At 45.7% G+C, this 21,575-nt stretch overlaps 1 protein-coding gene across 1 annotated transcript in view; it reads left to right on the top strand.

Annotated features, from left to right (window-relative positions):
- LOC126547316 (uncharacterized) overlaps positions 1 to 21,575 on the top strand; it is a 225,237-nt gene that overhangs the window by 173,192 nt on the left and 30,470 nt on the right. The gene's annotated exons all lie outside the window — the stretch shown is intronic.

Here is a 21,575-nt window from a genome sequence, read left to right as displayed (position 1 = left end):
GCAACAGATGCCGAATTCAATGCCTTCAAGGGTTTTCGTTAATTATACCTATAAACATGCCCATTTTTTGCGCTGGCAGTTCTCCCTCAGAGACACTTCTACATTCCTTTTCAGTTGAGTTTATTCACTTTTGGTTTTATTCATTGTCGTATTTTTACTGTATGAGTACTCAAACTTTAGCAGATCTACCCCCCGTTGCCTCTATGTGTATCTGTGTTTTCTTTTTCTTACTGTGTGCTCATCCGAAAGTATGCTGCTGTTGTTGTAGTAGCTAATATTCGAGCGTATACTTCTGTACACTGCTGTTAAACCTTTGGGGCAGTTGCCCCATCAAGCTGCTGTATGTAACAGTTATTATGCGGCTGTTTCTTCGTTTTGATGAAGGAAAATAAATATGACCTAACTACGTGAAACGCCACGAACGTTGCAGGATTGGCACAAGTGTCCCCTTCGTAAAGGCGAGTTCCTATAACTATAGTTGCAGTCTCAATGTCTTGGTATACCGTCCGACTTGGAATGAAGTTACTTCGTTACAGTCAGAGTACCCGAGTTAGTGTGTATGCGTAAATTACATGTGGGTGACTTCCTGAGGCTTCAGTCTGATAGTGCGTAGACACGTAGGTGGTTACCGCATCACCGATTTCCCCCTTATTGCTTGTTGTTTTTGTGTTTTTATGCGTCTTAGAATTGGTTTAAATAAAATGTGCGGCCTCCACCTATGACAAATATGTGACAATCATATTTTTGCGGTATAGCACTACACGGGGAAGTTTCTGATAGCACCAGACATGTAGCAATGTTTCTTCCTCTTCATGTGGGAGTGGTTATATTTCGTCGCAGCAGTTAGCTTCAGACGAGTGTATAGATGAGTGTATTAGTTCAGACGAGCTTCGGCGAGTGTATAGCCAAAACTAGCTAATTTTCAGATGCTTTCTGAGGCCAAGTCTGGCCACCAAAGTCGTTTTACGCGCCTGCTTTTACATCGTATAGAACACGGTGGAATAATAGTCTATTCTTCCACTTTGGTATAAAACTTATAGCCGCACAAGACCACGTCAAGCTGATGGACGTGAACTAGTATGTGAAACGGAGCGAATATGAATAGATCAAGATATCTTGTGTGGTTGACTGGAAAAGCGTATGGTTGGTGACCGTACACAGAGGAAAGGGCAGGAAAGAAGAATGGGTTAATAGAGTAAGACTGGCGGATAAAATTCTAAATCTTATTCAAGGCGGGTAAAAAATACGCAGCCGAAAGAAAAAAAAACTTCACCGTCTTCCTTTCCAGCATTAGCCAGTGAGTGGAATATATGAAAGAAAAAAGGTAAGCACCACAATGCACTCATGCATCTTTCTTCGAGACATCCAGTTAAACGTTCCCTGTGAGCAGCGCACATAAATCACTTTTTCAGTGCCAATGTATTTCGTCCTTTGTAAAAACGTGCAGAGTAATTACAGTGTGGATAAAGAAGCGTCAGATATTACCCTAAGGCACAAACACAGCAGCTCAGCTCCTACGGCGATGCTTGCGGCGATACAATGCTTACCTTCAGACCTTATGGAGCGAAAGATCTGAAGCGCATCATTTTGCCGCAACCCAATATTGCCTTAAAACTTGTTCCGGCGGTCCCGTTCCCAAGATTTGATTTTATATTACCCGAGCAAAAAGAGAAAGGAAAGCAAAAATCAAGGTATCAAGGCACGAGGACAAGACACGCGGACAAGTGGCCAGCTTCACAAAGCTTCTCCAGTCCAATCGCGAAAACTAAGATCAGATTCAACACAGCAGGCCTTTGCTATTCGGAAAGGCAAAGCCAGCGGGCGAGGAGCGAGCAGACGGGCCGTCGTTGAAATGAGTGCGGTGAAGCCAGCATGCCGTCAAGCGACACGGTTTCATCGGCCGCCTCCCCGCTCGACCTACCAGAAAGTCGCGGCAGCATGTGCGGTCATGTTGACACCTCCAGCGCTCCGCTGTTCCTCAGCCGACCCCGCGCTGTTAAGCAACACCGAGAACTGCGCTGGGCAACTTGCAAATTTCACTCCCCATCCTCTCAGCCGAGCGAATTCGAGAAGCGCCAGTGTCATCTGCTTCTCGCTGGAAAACAGTGCGGTTAACTCGCGCGAATTCTGTCGCGCTTCTTTGTGTGCTATCGCTTCGAATTTGTTCACGCCCCTCTTTTCGTTTTGCAAGCTGCTTCGTTCTCCCTCCACGCGGGCGTAAAAGCCGCCAGTCGGGTCGGGGGTTGCCCGACACAAGCGTGCGCAGTTGTCGCGGTGCCGATAAGCGGGGTCATTGGGGAAAAAAAAAGAAGGGAGGGGGACGTGTCCCCGAAGGGTGTCCCGGGGTACTCACCCGACCTGAGCTTTTTGATTACCCGATGTCGTCGCAGCACGCCCGGCAAAGCTTGCCACCGCACGTTCATTGACTTTCATGAGGCCGACAGGGGTCGACCCGCAGCCGCGCCTGCTGCGGCGGCAAAAACCCTCCTGGGACGACGTCGGGCGCCAACAAATCGCTGTCACCGCCCAGGACGCCTCGCGCTCCGCTGGACGACCCGGTCGGCGCTGCTCGACTCCGTCTCTCCTCCGCTCGGTCCGGAGCGTTACACGTTGCCCCCTTTCTTCTACACCGGGCCGCCGCCGAGCTGCTGCTTTTATCGACGCCTGTAAAAGTGCTACGGGGACAAGTGACTGGCGGCGGTCGTCGGAATGTGTGGTAATCAATAAGCGTGTCCGCTGAAATGCCACAGAGCGTTTGATCGGGAATCTTTTAGTAAGCGGAGCGCGTTTGAGCAGACGGCACAGCGTGCGTCGTCTCCTACAATATCTGACGTATGGTCTTTCAGCGCTGTCTATCAATTATGAGCTTGACTCCTCACGATGTAAACTGCGTAGTCGCAGCTACGTCCAAGAACGCCTGGTGTCGGTAGTTCACGTGTATAGTCGCACACGGGGCAGTGTTGGAAAAATGGTGCCAGCACGTGGGCCGTCCAATCATTTCGCATTGCACGTTGGTTCGCCTCACACATCTTTCTTTCTTCTTTTTTTTTTTGGGGGGGGGGGGGTGCAGTCATTATGGCTTGTGAGCGTCCCGTGCGCGAGCGCTTGCTATTTCGTACATTTCAGACTCCCCAAATTTCAGTTGATTTAATACAAACGAGCTGTTCTCGGATGTGAGTACGCCACTTTTTGATTGGATACCTGATTCGTTTACACACACGGCTTACATAAAGAGGTCAAGCCAAAGGAAACCCCGGGAAGCAGGTGCCGACACTGAAGCGTTCATAGCCTCTACACTGCTTTTTTTTCTCTGCTGAGCAATTATGTCCTTTCCTTACTTGATTCTCGTAGCTACTCAGACCTGAAATCTTGTCTCCATCGTCAGGTCGCATTGTGGAAGTAGGAAATCTTACTTAACTCATACGAGGCAGTTTCTTAGTTGACGATCTTTCCTGGACTGAATGATACGGTAGCTAGTTACTGCGCACACACAAAGTAACAAATCTATACCGATTAAGGCTGGAGCACTTTTCCATTCCAGAGCAGTCCGTGCGTTCGCTGAAAAATTGTAGTATCCTCGTTACGTGAAAAAATAAAAGAAACATAATAACGGGTACACGCATAAGTACAAGTCGCATTATCTAGCAGTAAACAAAAATCACCTTGCGCAGCTTTTATATATATATATATATATATATATATATATATAATGTCATGAGAAGCCAAGAAACAGACACCAAGGAAAACATAGGGGACATCACTTGTGCACGCTTACTGAAATAAAGAAATGATAAATAATGGCAATGAAAGTGGATGAAAAAACTTGCCGGAGGTGGGGAACGATCCCAAGTCTTCGCATTACGCGTGCGATGCTCTAACCAATTGAGCTACCGTGGCTAATGACATGATTAATAAAAATCAGGCCCCTCGGTCAACCCCCTTTCTCTCTCTCTCTCTCTCTCTCTCTCTCTATATATATATATATATATATATATATATATATATATATATATATATATATATTTGCGTTCTTGCTTGCGAAGTGAAAAATGATGGCACCGTTTGAAGGGCACTGAGTCAAATGGGGGCACACACTGCGGTGCCATTAATGGGACATTTCGCGAAACACTAATGGCGGCTGCATGAACGACATTCTGTTAATTGTTCTACACAGTCACCGCTCTTGATTGCTTCGTGCGAAAATTATCCTCTTAGCGTTCGTCTCTTATGCACAGGTTCATAATCCTTAAGACATTTGCTTTCCATTTGCCATACGTTTGGCGGACCAATTACGCGTGTCCGTTGATGGAAGCGTACAGTAAGGGTGGCTTTGTTCATTCTTTTAAGAGAGCTGCCGTATAGAATTCTAAGCACTTTACGCAATAGGAGTACAGGTATAAAACACTTCAGAAGTTGTTGACCTCGCAGCTCCTGAAGGTATCCTGCGTTGTATGGAGGAACTAAAAGAACACACAACTGTGGAAGAACGGACTGTTGCCTTTTTGTAATAGCTATCATTTTCTTTCGCAGTTAACTATTTTTGTTTTCCTGTTCACTTTAAAGGCGGATCGGCCTAGACAGGGCAAATGACAAAAACTGTCTGCCCGAGGTTTTGTTGATAGTGGCCTCCCTGCTATCATGTTCAAGCGCAACGATATCTGCAAATAAAAACTTCGACTAAATATGAATTTGCAGGTGCGGGTATGGCAAATTGATGCACGTCTCGTGAAAATATATTGCAGTAACTCCAGAAATGTGCCAGCACTTTAGGAGGTAGTTACATGCGGCTTGCGAATATCGCTTTACAGTCGTCAACATGCTTAACGATAGCGCCCGAGACAAGCAGGCTTGTGAAACAATTCAAGGCTTTGAAAAGTGGACAGACAACGAATAAAGCTACCTCATGCGCGACCCTGCCACCTATAAACTCACCTCACTTGGCAGGTGTAGGTGGGGTAGTATGAATTGTGGTCAGAATGAAGGTGTTAGGACGTGCAGAGGGCGCGGGAGAGCCGTGGCACAGGTCCTTGCAGTCATCCCGCTGCACCCACTTAGCAAATTCCAGCAAGTCTTGATGTTGCAAATATCTTAAGCAAAAGCGGCCGGCCAATGGCAAAAATTGCTCCAGAATAAAAAGCTTTGTGAATTTGGGCCCATGTATCCACTGAAAATAACAAAAAATTGTCCACTGGCAGCTTTCGCTAATAATATGTCCAGCCACAGGACTGGCTAGAATTTTCTCCTAAGGATAATTCTAGCATAAGAGCGTTTTGTGAATACGGGCCCCGTAGCGCTACTGAGGAACAAAAGTTCGCCGAAAACATCAGTGCGCAAGTTATTTTTACAGATGATTAGCTAACAATTGATTATTTCCTTCTTTCTCGTTATTGCAACAGCTGCTTTTGCGTTGAAATTCGCAACATTGGCATGCGTTTCTGTCTGGAGTAGAGATGTGCAAGGTGTTAGTCCAACGCGAACATTTTTGCTCGATGACTCGTCTACGTCAGCATTATTAACGAAAATATTGGCAATAGGCCCAAGCTGAGCCACTCATCTTTGCTATTGACCTGCTATGAAGAAATGCACAAGAATAAAACATGTAGGTCTATATGATACGCAACAACTGTATTCTAGAGAGTGCTCTTTTGAGCACTACTGGATCAGTTACGCTTGCTTGTTATGCGGAAGGGTGATTCCAGTCCTCCGACCCGTCGAGAGAGAAAGACAGCAATGAGATATCGATGCTGAGATGTGGCATATAAGCTTAGAGGTAAGGATCGCGCGAACAGAGCGACCGCGTTTGTCGTTTCTTTGCTCGTCCACGTCATTTTCGCGCAGTGTTTTGTTAAGATGAGCAGCGCGAAGTGGAGCTGGGACTAATCTACAGTGAACGTTGAGTCAAGTCTGGAAAATATATGAAGAGTGCAACGAACAACGCTATTTCACAAAGCTATTTGTGAAATAGTTTTATCAGAAACAGCTACATTATAGTTACAAAAGTATTTGCAAAATATTTAAGTTCACAAAGATATTTGTTCGTAAGTGCTGTTTGCCACTGGCCGGCCACCTTCGCTTGTCAGGCATCACAATTGGTTGAAATCTTTTCTTACCAACAGTTTCATTTTAACAGCTTCTTGGGAATACTGGCCCAGGTGCACTTTTACTGTTTAAGTGTGCCATTATTTGGTGAACCATATATTTCATTCCTTTCATTTTACGGGTTAAAAATATACTGCTAGACTGTCACTAACTTAAGTGGCACGCGGATTCATTGCATTTATTCGCATTTACTTAAACGACCTCGCGAAGTTGCAGTGAAAACTAATGACGGCAAAGACACCAGGGGACGTGGATCTTGTGCTTATTGATTCCGTAAAATTTTTACCTTGATAAGGATGCGTGATCATCGGGACCACTACGCGGCGAAGGACGTGTATAACAGCGTTTAAAAGTAGCGCACTTTTGACGTTATTGCTTTGCTTTGACAGTGTGCCATGGAATTATGAAGTAATAACTTCAACAAGGTTACATATCTCTGGAAAATATTCAAGTTCTGTAGGTTTTCATCACTTCAGCGCGTCTTCGTTTGTTGGACTAGAATATGTCATAAAATACAGAATGTGTTTAGAAGAAATATTCAAAAGCTGCCGTTTATCAGACTTCAATGCACTGCTTCAGGCTATAATGTTGTAACTCTTAATGTTGGAATAAGTATTGATTGATTGATTGATTGATTGATTGATTGATTGATTGATTGATTGATTGATTGATTGATTGATTGATTGATTGATCGATCGATTGATCGATTGATTGATTGAATACCATGATTCATTGAATATGCGCACATAGAAAAACCAGATAAGCGACTACAAAAAAAGAATATTAACATTATAACCAAGACACTAAATCCAAAAGCCATGCACAAGAAGAGAAATAAATTTCTTGCGGCAACGGGGGCGTGTAAAACAAAGAAAACACAAGTAACTACGTGAGAGTTACAAGCTCAACCAACACTTCGGAGTCAAGGAGCGCCTGAAGAAATGGTATAGCAGTCCACCGACTGAGGTCCAAATGAACCTCGCTGATTTTCTCCTCTCCCAATACGGGAAAATTTTTTGAGCTGCCTTTTTTTCTCGCCTCGTCTTTTTGCGGTTCCTTCCGAACACCGGGCTCTTGCCTGGCGCATGATTCTGTTCGTCATCGGATAGGCGTAACACAAGCGCGTATCTCGCATAGACGAATAACAGGCGGACACAAAAAAATCCCTCGACGTCTAACCTATTTGTCACTGATTGAGGATGGGGGCATGTAGTGAGGTGTTCCACTGCGAGTAGACCGAAATTGTGAAGGAAACAAACAAAAGAAGAAGAAGAATTCGGCGTTCCACAAACAAGATGGGCAGTCGGACACAGGGTACGAGCGCAAGCGCGCACACGAAAGAGAAGTGCCGACAAACGGGAATCAGGCCTGCGCGCGAAATGCAATTGCCAGGAGGAGCCAATGCGATTGTTTCCTATCGGCCGCCTTTTCCTGCTGAGGCGAGAAGTGAAACGACAATAAGTGCCGGCACAGAATGCAGCACGTAGTGGAACGGACAAGCAGGGAGTGAGAGAAAGAAATCATGCGTAAAAAAACATCAGAAGTGCATGGTCAGGCGCCTGCCGGACACTGGCTACAAATAAGTGAGTCAGAATCTGCAGTGTCAGGCGCTGTTGTGCTTCTCTTTGCTGGTGGTGCCCTTGTTAGGGCGGAAAGAACTCCCGCACAATTCAGCGCATTGCGTGCGTACGTGCAAGCTCTGCGTGGGTCCGAGCGTGCCTGTGCCTACCTGTTTTCGTTGCGTTTTGTTGGTGCATTTTTGTGTGTGTGCCTGCGTGCGTGCGCGCGAGCGAGCGTGTGTGTGTGTGTGTACATTCCGTTATACTTCAAGCATACTGTTGCGCCTATCTGTTTAAACTAACTTAACACAGAATAATGCGCGCAGGAAAGTGCATGGGAATTCGGGTGGAGACAGAGCTGAGGACGCCGACAAAGGTTAAGATACCTTGAAAACGACACGGTGCGCACCATGTCTTTTTCAGTGTACTTTAAAATTTGTGCGCGTCCCACGCTTGCGCGTACCCACCCGAATATGGAAAACTAACTAGCTGCTGTCTCCACTTTAGCATGAGAATCCTTTTGGGGAATCACAGAACTCAGTCACGCGGGCGACAGTGATGAAGAGCAAATACGTCAGATCTAAAACATCGCGTGGTATCGAGTTACCTTTCGAATCCATCAGCACAAGCATGAAAAATGCGCTATGCAATACATGCATAGCACATCTCTAACCTACGAAATAGGTAGTCCAATTGGCAATGTTCCCCGATATCCGTGACTCTTCTCTGTAAAGCGGGTTCTGCCTTTCTCAATGGTGCTTAAGGTTGAGCCAACTCAAGAGCGCGTTCTTCAATATGCTGAAGGATCACCAGGAAAGATCTTCATTTTTTTCCCGACAGAGTAGGCAAGCAGACGTCCACGAGAGAATGAAAGAGGGACAAAAAAGAGGTGGCGGAGAAAAAAAAACGCTCTTCATTTGTGTACGCGTCAGTGCTAGCAAAGTAATTTGCTAGCACTGACGTCACCCTCAGTCATGTGCAACCTGACACGCAGAGGCCTTGCATTGAGGTAACTAGCATTTTGTATGAAATCAGCGAACATATCTGTAGCACTTAGAAAGCGATGCAAAAAGCATTGTTAAATTATCCGTTCTAGGCCGTTCAATTGATAAAATCACTTATTTTCTACTGATACGATTTCTACAAGTGTTGTCTAAACAAAAAGAAGCTTTAAAAGCTTTTGACGTATTTTTTTTGCATTTATAACACGTTTTTGCACGTCGTAACAAAAGTTTATACTTTCAGCAGTTTATACTTTCAGGTGCCTTGTCAGGGCATAAATTTATCAGTTCCATGCAGACAGTAAGTATGTATTACTGAAATACTACGCATTGCACTAGGGCGACATATACAAGTGGGATGCATGTGCATAGGGGGTTGGGTGGTTATATGACTGACGGTGGCCCCGTTGTGTATAATATGTTGTTAGGAAACAAGACTTATTGCATATTGACATTACCTTTATTAGAGGCATGGATAAAGTTCTCACTAAAATGGTTTCTGACTAAATTGAGATCTGACTTTACATTTCATAACAGAAGCTTAACAAGTCCGACAAAATTGTGTACGATTTATCTTTCAGTGAAACACTTTAAGGACATCTAGCCGTTACTTCTCTTTTTGTAAGAACTTCTCCGTACTGAGAACAGTAATTACTTTCACCGGACTTATATGGACAGAGTAGGAAGTCATTACAGCTGTCACGCTTGAAAAAATATATATTAAGAAAAAGACGCCCAAGATATCAGTATGAGATCATCGTGATTTACAGAAATTGAGAGTTGAACCGCTGGCCGTTGAACCGCTTCAAATCCTTGGCATAACCAGCGGCTCGTTAGGTTGCAAGCACAATAAAACTCGCTTTTTTTTTCAGACCACACAAGAAGCGCAGATATCTGGCCGTGAACTGTCGTCTACCAACAAGAGCTCTGCGACGATCTGACATCGCGTTCGTAAACAACGCACACCGCAATCGCGCTGCCAGTGAGAAGCCCGCGACCCGCGGAGCACTCGGGTTTCAGTCCGTATCAGCAGCCTTTGTCGGGGCACGCACTTGAGAAACATGTCGACACTGGGGCCATTGTCAGCGCCACCAGCGATGCAGAGAAACTTAACGACCCAGGAGCACGCGCGTACATAAGTCACTCCGGCGCGTTTGCAAACAACCGCATGAGGAACGGAAACATATCGTTTTCTTCGCTCCTGTTTTCAGTGCGCGCGAAAAGAAAGATAGGCTTTCTCGGAGGCGTCTAATAAGTGTCATATCTAGATAATCGCATAAAGCAAACTAACCGCGAGCAAAATGCGAGCGCCTTTCAAGTCGGCGGAGCAAGAGAATCGTTCTTTTTCACGGCCTGACGTTGCTTTCGAAGTTCGCTTTTCAACTCGCGCGCTTTTTTATGTGTGTGCCTGTTTTGTGCGGGTTCCTCTTTTCGCGCCTGCACGACTGCTAGAAACGCTGAACTCGACGCGAACACCACCGCCGCCAGCAGCAGCAGCATTGTGAGCCGAGACGCGCGCCGGCACACTGCGGCACTGCTGCTCGGCGAACATTTGCGTCGCTCCTTTGACCCCGCAGTCGTTTTAATAAAGACGACTCCACTGCGTACCGCGTCTCATTTTTTTTTTTTTTTTTTTGCTTTCCGCGTCACCGTCTACGCTGCCCGAATTTAGTTTACTTTCCTGGGCGCCTTCAAGAGCGACGTTCATTGAAACTCGTATTTTACTTTTGCGTTATAGCTTTATTTTCCCGCTCGTCTGCTCCCCTGGTGTGCTTTATTTTATGGACTTCACCCCCACCCGTTTCTTTTTTTTTTTTTTTACGATGGCTGTCAGTGCGCAGTTTTTATTAGCGATGACAAGAACGTTTTTCTCTTTCTCTTCGTAAGTCGGGACCAGTTCTAGCGCCCAAAGCGTTCTTACTGATATTTCCTCAGCGACTCGAAAAAGTAACAAAAGCGCTGAAGACCTGAAGGCTCATTCTAGTGCATATCATGATAACGCTGAAGTGTACGGGGAACATTGCTTCGTCTGTTGTTATGCAAACGTTGACGGTGAAACAGTATACAGAGTGCTTCAGGGAACACTTTCCAAATTTTTTAATGCCTGTGGCATACAGCACAATTCATTCCGTAAGCTGGTCTACACGAAGAGGCGGACATTACTTGCACAAGAATTTGAAATCCTTAATCAACCAATTAGCAAACCTTCACCAATTAAGTTCCTAAGTAAGCTTATGGTAAATATTGTAATTTACAAGTTCTAGCTGCTGAGACTGCAAGGCAAATTCATTTGAAAAGAACTGTGTGGATGACACCATTTACGAGGTATGCTCCGTCAAGCTTGCGGCAAAAATGCACTGTTGTTCCACTTTCCTCCTTAACAAAACGTCGTTTTATGCATTCACGGGCAAAAGTAACTGGAACGCCAATGCATTTCTCCGCAAAGTTGGAGAATTAATATCTCGAAAGTGGTGTCATCCTGAGAATTCGTTCCGAATAGATCCGCCTTGCGAACTCCACGGATAGAATTTGTAGAGTGCAAAATGTGCCATAAGGTAATTAGGTTAAACGTTAATTAGTGAATTTTTGTAAACCGATTATGCATTTCAATTTTTTTGTGCAAGTAATGCCCGTCTCTTCGAGTAGAGCAGCTCATGCACTATGCTATCTGCCACAGGCAATTTTTTTTAAATTTGAAAGTGTTCGCTGAAACACCCGGTATACTTAAAGTACCTGCACAAAAAGTTGCATTAACGATTATCTGTTACACAGTGATTGAATCGCGCTCATCTGGTTCTGAATTCCCAAAGATCCACAGTGTTAATAATTATCTGTCGTTCACAGGCCACCTTCGCTCAAGATATTTTCTCTATCCCGATTGACCATACCGATGGACCGCTCTAGCGTACGAACTGCAACCGACAGTCATGCTCAACTTTACAGGTAGAGGAAACAGGGCCACTATTTCGTAGCGATGCCTTTTCCGATGCTATCGTTTTTGGCACTGTCCGCGCTTCGTCAATGGTCAGAGCGACGCTGCGCCCACATTATCAACATTATCAGCCGGCTATGAATGGTGGATGACAAAAGTGGCATAGAATCCAGCGGAAGGCATCGCTACTATATCTGGGCTCAGGATATGAATTCACACACACACACACACACACACACACACACACACACACACACACACACACACACACACACACACACACACACACACACACACACACACACACACACACACACACACACACACACACACACACACACACACACACACACACACACACACACACACACACACACACACACACACACACACACACACACACACACACACACACACACACACACACACACACACACACACACACACACACACACACACACACACACACACACACACACACACACACACACACACACACACACACACACACACACACACACACACACACACACACACACACACACACACACACACACACACACACACACACACACACACACACACACACACACACACACACACACACACACACACACACACACACACACACACACACACACACACACACACACACACACACACACACACACACACACACACACACACACACACACACACACACACACACACACACACACACACACACACACACACACACACACACACACACACACACACACACACACACACACACACACACACACACACACACACACACACACACACACACACACACACACACACACACACACACACACACACACACACACACACACACACACACACACACACACACACACACACACACACACACACACACACACACACACACACACACACACACACACACACACACACACACACACACACACACACACACACACACACACACACACACACACACACACACACACACACACACACACACACACACACACACACACACACACACACACACACACACACACACACACACACACACACACACACACACACACACACACACACACACACACACACACACACACACACACACACACACACACACACACACACACACACACACACACACGCACGCACGCACACACACGCACGCACGCACGCACGCACGCAAATGTTGTCATAGCTTCTGTGTATATTTTTCAAGAAAGCGAGTTCTGGGCTGGTTGTTTTGAACGCGCACTTGAGATCAAGTTTATGGGCATTGTGGCCATATCTTTACCACAAGCAGGAAAAGTTGACAGTCGCTTTAGCATACGCTAAAGAGGATGAAGGCGAAAGCCTCCGCGTTCACGAGACATTCATTGCATACGTTTGACATTCTCATTCGAATGCGTTGTTTCTTCCTATTACTTATTTTCTCCTTACTTGTTTTTCTCTTGTTCTCTTTTTCGGTCGCCTAGACATCGCCACCGGTTCTGCCTGGTTAATGGCACGTTAGAACGGTCGTGGCCAGTCTATGACGACCATTAAAACACATACGCAAGTTCACTGAATGCGTTTTTTTTTTCTTTAGCGCTTTAATCTATGGAGTAGCTACATGGGCTTGTATATAGTGTGGCTTTTACTTTCTCGTAGCGCAGGCAAAATGAGAGGGACACGAAAAGCCAAATTATACAAACACACAGGGCTAACTTTCAACAACAAATATATTTCCAGTTCTCGCAGGCGTACTTATGCTCTCAAAACGTCATAAGCCACGTGTGAATTGTTAGGCAAATATCAACAAAACCGGGAAAACCGCACGCAGACACTTTTATGGCCACACTGATTATTTAAAAAGGGTGAACAGAGATAATTGAGCTCTTTTATTGATAAGGAAATTGATGGCTTACTGGCACACGTGCTTGAATTTTGGTGCCATAACGCCGGACGGTCATCGGATTTTCCGACCCATGAACCACCTAAGGCTTTCCCCTTAATAATACAAAAAGAATTACATTTACTTCGTCTGTACTGCGTAAAGCAATTTCAATGACGTCATCGGTATGCAACTGTTATAAAATTGTTCTTACTTTATTGTTGTAATTGTAAAGTAAACAAGAAGTGGATCTTCTTTCACGCCTTTTAAAGTGCACGTTAACAATTTGGCAAGCGTGCGTTGCAATTTTTGTCTTGGTGGCATTATTTTTGCTTTATCAAACGCTGTTTTCGCAGACATTAAAGAATTGCAATTAAGCTCGTTGACGTTCAGGAAAAGCCTAAAGATTCTTAACAACGGACGCTGCTTTCATTGGTTAATCATTTGGGGAAGACAATGCCCTAACTCAGTGAACTAACCAGTGGGCGCTTAAGAACCAGTGACCAGTTAACTGGTCATGCAAAGGAAATTGGTCATGCAAGTGCACAGACACTGGCCACGTTTTATGCTAGAACCAAGCGGAGAAAATGTCACCCGTTCATCGCAAAAGAAGAACAGAAAGAACGAAGGGAAAGTGATACGCAACCTGAGGCAAGGAGACGCTCTGGCCAGGAGGAGGAGAAGGAGAAACAGGCCGTGCTCGCGCGAAGGGAGATAAGGGCAACGTGCGCGTACCGCACGCTACGCTGCTCGGCCGCAGTGCTCGCAGCAGCAGCAGCAGCAGCCGAGAGCGGCGCAGCGATGCGCAGGCATCCCCAACGCGGGCGCCCGTCCAGTCTTCGGAGCGTATCGGGGATCGGTTGCCGGGGTGGGCGAGAGGGAAAGGGGCTCATTAGCTCTCCTTTGTCCCGCGTGCAGAGCAAGAGGCGGCCCACGTCGCCAGCGGCCACCGCGATCGTCCTCAGCTGGAGGGGAGCACGCCGCCGGCCCGATAAAGACCGGAGTCGCTGCAGCGCGGGCGGCCGCTTTCTCTGCCAGCTCCGGCGCCTGTTCAGCCTCGGATGGTCCGCTACGCTGGGGTCGCGGCTACAACCATATGCAGAATTGCGCCTCAGGGAATATGCGAAGGGAAACGCGACATTTTCGCGCACATTCAGGTGTAACCAAAGAGCGAGAACAGAGAGAGCAGTTTTCGATTGCTCTCTTTTTTTCATTGATCACAAAATTTTGATCTCTCGGAGAGATGCAAGAAATTGGTAGCGCTGAACTTGCATTTCATCCCTCTTTCAGCTCGAACGGGGAGCTGCTTCCCATGGATCAACGCAGGTGACGTAAATTCGGCACCATTATTGTGCACAAACGTCATCGAACACTGTTCAGCACAGAGATAAAATCAAAGTGAATAATATCTTTGGCGGTATAAAGAAATATAACTATGTGCAGAAACTTGTGAGCATTGACGCTGTGCAGCATTAGGTTCGTTTATGCCAAGTAGTTTTTTCACATGAATACAAATGGAGCTGGAACCAAAATGACAGGTACTGCCAACTTATGAAGGGCAGCTCGCCAATATACTTCAAAAGAAAAAAAAAGCATAGTGGGTACACATTAGCGCTACGTGGACACAAAGATTTAATAGGAGGGAGTAGGAAAGAACAGAGTGAGGCACTAAACTTCAGCTGTTTATTCGTAGAGCGAAGTAACAGGAAAACAACAACTGCGCATGCGTGCAGCTGTCACGTTAAAAAAGTTACAGAATTGTGTCAAACAGTTGGAAGTCGTTTCCAAAGAGACAAACAAGAGTTTTGCGTGATTGTGCACGCATGCGCATGTGTTGTATTCCTGCGACATCGCTCTACTAATCAACAGTTCAAGTTTAGCGCCTCGTTCTGTTCCTTCTTACTACCTCCTACTAGGCCTGTCTTTCCATGTCACGCTAGTACGCACCCCCTAGATTTGAACCAACTCTCCCAGCAACATATTCTACGAAAAAAAAATAAAGAGTAAACAGCCAGTGCATCCTAACAGCCTACGGAGCTGAACCTCGGAGGAAAACGAATAAACTTCAGAAGACGTTAAAGACCGCGCAACCAGAGGTGGAAGGGGAAATAATGCGCCTAAAGTTAGTATGCTCAAATCTAATCAGTATAGATGAAAGAGCAAGTGAGTGTAGCTGATAATCTAATTAAATTAACAGGAAGGAGTGCAGCTGTGCAGGTGATGCAACGCCTACGGCAGATAACGGATGGTCTATTACAGTCACCATGATGAGCACCAGGGGTAAAAAAGATCACCGAGGATTGCAGAAGATGAGGTGGTGTGATGGGATTAGGGGTCCGATCCAGAAAGCTTTTCTTTCGTAAGGGCTGTTTGTTACTGGCCTTGGCTAATATGTTCTATATTACCATTGGAATTTGGCTGGTACTTCTTACGAAGTGCTCTAGCGTAAGAACGGACTCTTCAATATGAGGCTAGGAAAATGGCCGACATAGGACGGAGTTGACTGACGCAAGACAGGTGTAAGAGAAGATCGGAAGGTCTCCGAACTTCTGCAGTGGACACGAGATAGGATTAATGGTTATCCCGACGACGGCCATGCGACGTGTACTGAATATGTGTGAGACGTAGATTTTGAAGTATCGTTTGTATGGCTTGCCCTCGAGGCAAACATGTCAAATTAGCATGAAAACAGCACTCATTATATATATATATATATATATATATATATATATATATATATATATATATATATATATATATATATATCTCATGGTTTGTCTTGCCCCCCAACAATAGTTGCTATCAATTTTACGTATATTTATTTATAAATTGCTCTGCGCCCGTTACTTTCCTGACAAGAACTCTATTCCCCGTTTAGACGCACGCGGCATTCCTCACGGGAAACTATCGGGCGCGCAGTATTGAAGAAAGCAAATGCATGATTCAAGACAAGAGTGATGTTGAACGGGTCAAAGAGAGGGAAAGCAAGGATAGGAACGGCAAGTAGAATACACCTCGGGCACTTTCCAACCACCCGAGCACTGCATGACAACGTGGCGCCACCGCCAATCGACAGCTAGGACATCGAATCATTTGAAAATAAGGTTATTCTCTCTCTCTCACCGAGTTCTACCTCCACCTGGCGCCTTGGCAGTAGCGCATAACTGCCGATCTCCTGAGCGCCACGTTAGCCCGACCGAGGTGAAACGCACGGTAAAGAAGTCTGGCACATACCTCAAATGGCGGCGTATATACGCGCTGTAAAATGCACGCAAGCTAAGTGCTGTCATATTTTCCCGCCCCTGTATATTGAACATGCATACTAGTTTCATTTGCGTAAAGAGGAAAATGGGAATCTTTTTTCTAGTATTCAGCGCAGCTACATCCAATGCGGTCTCCAACGCGAACGTCTCTATGGAGCTACTTTTTTTTTTCGCGAATGTCAGTGGGCGCATAACCAGCGTGGCGTCTCCTTTTTCGCCATGAGCAGCGAATGGCACACTCCGGCACGTGCGGTCGCTCGATACGAGCGTCCCGTGACGTGCATTTACCTTGAAGCTTCTTTTCTTTTTCCTATCCCCCCCCCCCCCTTGCTCCATTAATGAGGCCTGATTACGCCAGCCGGATCCAAAAGGTGCCCTCTCCTGCCGGCGCTGCTCGCTCCCTTAATGGAGTCGCGTGACGTCACGGCTAGATCGCGCTCACGCACGCCCTTCTCCTGGTAGCGCTTCCGGCTGGTGTCGGGTGCCGCCCGAAACGCGATCATCTTGTCCGACTCGCTTGTACGGAGCGCGCTCCCACGCCGCTTACGCGCCCCGTGTGCTTACGCGCTTCAGTGGAGTAGGTCTCACTTTTTTTTTTTTTTTTGCCGCGGCGAGTATCGGCGCTGGAAGATCACGCCTATTTTATTTTATTTTTCTTGCCGAGCAATAACCGCCTCTTCTGTATTCGGAAACGCCGCAACTACCCCACTGCACGCACAGAAAAGTAAAGCATCAAAGACAAGTCACAATGTCACTGCCAAGCTTCGGAGAACGGAAAACAGAAATAATAATAATAATAATAATAATAATAATAATAATAATAATAATAATAATAATAATAATAATAATAATAATAATAATAATAATAATAGTAATAATAGTAATAATAATAATAATGTTTATTTAACTTGCCCAGGAACAACCCTAAGGTCTGAGTACTGGCGCAAGCATAGATTAAAATACCAAAAAGAAAAAAACGAAAACAGCGCAGGGCAATGTAATAAAAAAGGCAATGAATAAAAAGAACAAGTGTGAAAAGGAGAGAGTAGATACAACGAAGCCCAGTGCAAATACATAAGGAAAAGGAGGAGAAGGGCAGTTTAACAATGCAGGAAACTATAAAACAAGGCAAAGCTCGGAAAGGAACGATGACAGCGAGTTATCAAAAATATCAAAATCATGAAAATAATCGTTATAAAGACACTGCATTCTGTGGACGGTTACGTGTTGTTGGTGACAGGCAGGGACATGGGAAGGTCTGTATTCTCTGGTGATTTTGCGCGGAATACGAAGCATGATACAACTGAGGAGTTCAAGACAAGTGAGGATACCGTGAAGGAGCTTAAAGAGAAACAAAAGGTCAGCGCGATTACATCGGGAGGGAAGTAAGGGCAATGACAATAGTCCAACAGCGTTAGAACAAAGTCCAATGTCAGTGTTTGCAAAGCGGGGATGATATATGCTTAGAAACTTTTTCTGGACCCGATCTATAATGTCACTGTTGGATCTGGAAAAGCCATTCCAGACGATCAACGCACATTTAAGTGGAGGAAAACAGATAATTGTGCATAACTTGCGGAACGGTGTAGGCGACTTGAATTCCCTCGATAGTCTGCAAACAGAGCCAATAGAACGCATACCCCGCATAGAAACGCGTTTAGTGTGAGCAGAAGAGTGTAAGGTTGCATCAAAAGTACACCAACATCATTGATCTCACAGACCTTAAACAACAGTACAGAATCTACAGAATAAGAAAAAGAAATGCTGGCTGTTTTGCGTTTGAAAGTCATGGCTTTGGTCTTAGATGCGTTCAAAGAGAGGTTATCTTTGCCCCGTTTAGAAATGGAAAGCATGTACGACCGCAGGGTGCGACAATCATCAACAGTGTAAATATTCTTTGAAATTTTGATGTCATCGGCAAAATAAAAGGAAGGAAGGGTTCCCAATAACGGAACGAACGTCATTATTAAAAAATAAAAAAAGGGAGTGGTCCTAATACTGATCCTTGAGGGGCGCCGCCAGTTGCCATGTAAGAAGAGGACGTTTGGCCATTGACGTTAACATAACATGATCTATCAAGAAAATAACTCGGCAAGAGACTGAGAACTGACGAGTCAACATCACAGTGCGTAAGCTTGATCAGAAGCAGTGAGTGACAGACTATATCGAAGGCTTTGCTCAGGTCACAGTAAACGGTGTCAATTTGCCCCCTTTGAAGTACCGGTGCGGAGATCTGTGTCATGAAACTTGCGAGATTTGCTATAGCGGAGCGGCCGGCGAGAAATGCATACTGATTCGGAGTGAGTGAGTTCTTCACAGCAAAAGACAATATGTTGTGAAGAGCAAGCTCAAAAATCTTAGACGAGGCACAGAGAAGAGAAATCGAGCGACAATCCGAGACATCGGTTTTACAGCCAGACTTAAATACAGGAAAAACGCGAGCAGTTACCCACATGTGAGGGAAAGCGGAAGTGGCCAAAGAGTTGTTAAATATAGATGTCAATATTGCAGAAAATATACTGCCGTAAGCGTTTAAAATTGCGGAGGGGACGCCATCGGGGCCGCAGAATAGGGAAGGCTTCAAGCGCTTAAGACATTCGTGGATGAGCTTTTCATCAAACAACCCAACACTAAATGTAGGAACCGTCGTGTGCTGCTGACTGACTCTAGCGTTGAGACCTGCAGCTTTATATTATCATAAGAAATGGGCAGCAAAACAATCCGCGACTGCTCGGACTTCTCCTCTAGAGTCAAGCAGGCGAAAACACTCTCCACGTATATTAGAGCGCTTGCGGGCGTACTTCCGAAATTCCGCCCGCCGGTCGGAGGCATTCTTTTCCAAGAAAACCATGTATGAGTCTCGATCTTGCTTATAGAGGCGTTTACAGAGAGCCCGAAAAACGCGGAATTTCTCTCTCCACTCATTAGGCACAGGAATTCTACATTTTCGGTGGGCGCGATCTTTAAGCTTTAGGGCAATTATGAGTTCAGAGGAGAACCAGTGGGGATATTTAGAGCGTTTAGGTCTGTGCTGGGGAATGTATTTGAGCATACTGTTCAAAACAAGCTCCGCAAACTGATATACTTGGTCATCAACATTGTTTTTTACTGTAACCAGTGACCAATCGGTGGTGGACAAGAAATCATGTAAACCAAGATAGTCGCCACGCTTGAGAGGAAACTGAGAGGATTCATTTGTGCCACTGGAGGAGCTTTGCCTCAAGGTTGACGCAGCGGCAGTTATGTTAAGGGACGCACAAGGGACATGTCAGAACGAGAGACATCTAAAACTTGAGCATTCAACATGCAAAGGTCCAAAACGTTGCCACATGAATTGGCGATCATTCTTCCCTTCCAACTGCCACCACTCCCAACGCTGCACTTCAGCTGTCACCGAGTGTTGCCCCATGCCCGCTCCTTCCATTCTTTTTGCCTTATTTTGGCGAAAAGAAAGAAAGCGGGAAGTGAAACAGTTAATTATGAATTATTTACGTGTCACATACGCGATAACTATTTGTCATTCGGTGGGTTGATGGAGAGAGGGGGGGGGGGGCAGGGGAGGTGGTGTAGAACATGCAGAACATCCGGCAGTCATTGGCACGATAGTTGACGTTGCCAGACTACCCATCTAACAAATTCTCTATGAGGAACACGGCTGATTCGATTGTCAACTCCTGTAGAGAATGAGATGCTGCGCACGGGCACCCTTGGAACTGGCGTGGTGCAACAAAGCACAGGCCTCAATAGTCACGACATGAATTTCATCATAAATCGCAGAGTGGTTGGAGATAATCCGGCAAAAGGGATCAGAGGTGCCAAATTTCCTCCACCCTGTAACCAACGGGAGCCTTCACGGAACGTCGATCTGTGATTCGGCACAAGGAACAAGTAGTCAACCTGCCCACAAGATTTCTTTGGAATGCGGTCACTGCGAAATCGATTGAATACTTTGCTGTCAAAGCACGGCAGCTTACAGAGCTAAGAGGAAGCTTTAGCTCCCTACCAGCCGAGAAACCTCAAGCGACCTTTTCAAGAGTGATTAACGCTCATAAAGAGTGCATACCGTCATATTTTACACCGGCGACGAAGCCTTCATCTCCCCTGTGGTGCCTACGACAAGCATCAAGTGAATTTTGCTATTCCTGGAATTACAAAAAAGTCCGATCATCCATCGCAGGCTCTGAAGCAACTTACGCTCCTATTACAGCACCAGACGTATCAGGACCACATACATATATATATATATATATACCGATGGTTCGACCTCCCGTACTAGCTCAACTACCGCATTCGTCGTTCGAGCCAAGAAGGTTACTGTTAAATTCAAATTGTCGCATACGACTACATTTACATCGGCAGAGCTTGCAGCTCTCCATGCCGCTATGATGTACGTCAGCGAAGAGCCAACCGAGAAATGGGTCGTATTTTGTGACTCTAAGGCAGCCCTTCACAGCATCAAGTCTTCATTACGTCACAGAACTTACGAGCAGATGACATCTGACATCAGGGAAGCGCACCACCATGCTCTGGAAAGAGGGCACACCATCATATTTCAATGGATTCCTGCTCACTGTGGCATCGTCGGCAACAACCTAGCTGACAAGGCTGCCCGGTCTGCCGACGAAGATACCCAGACGCGTTCAATACCTTTGGCAAGGTCGGACGTTGCCAGGGAACTTCGCCTACATGCACGCAAAAAGTCGCAAGATCTCAGGAGTTCAAGTGCCTACAATTGCCGATTATATAAACTGGACCCCACGCTACGGTTACAACTGCCATCTAGCCTTTCCCGCGGTGAAGCAACCTTGCTGTACCGCTTGTGGCTGGGAGTAGCGTTCA

Source organism: Dermacentor andersoni, chromosome 1, assembly GCF_023375885.2.
Source record: "Dermacentor andersoni chromosome 1, qqDerAnde1_hic_scaffold, whole genome shotgun sequence".
In the NCBI taxonomy this organism is placed as follows: domain Eukaryota; kingdom Metazoa; phylum Arthropoda; class Arachnida; order Ixodida; family Ixodidae; genus Dermacentor; species Dermacentor andersoni.
The sequence above is the reverse complement of the archived record's forward strand: the minus strand, read 5'-3'. Positions and strand labels throughout refer to the sequence as shown.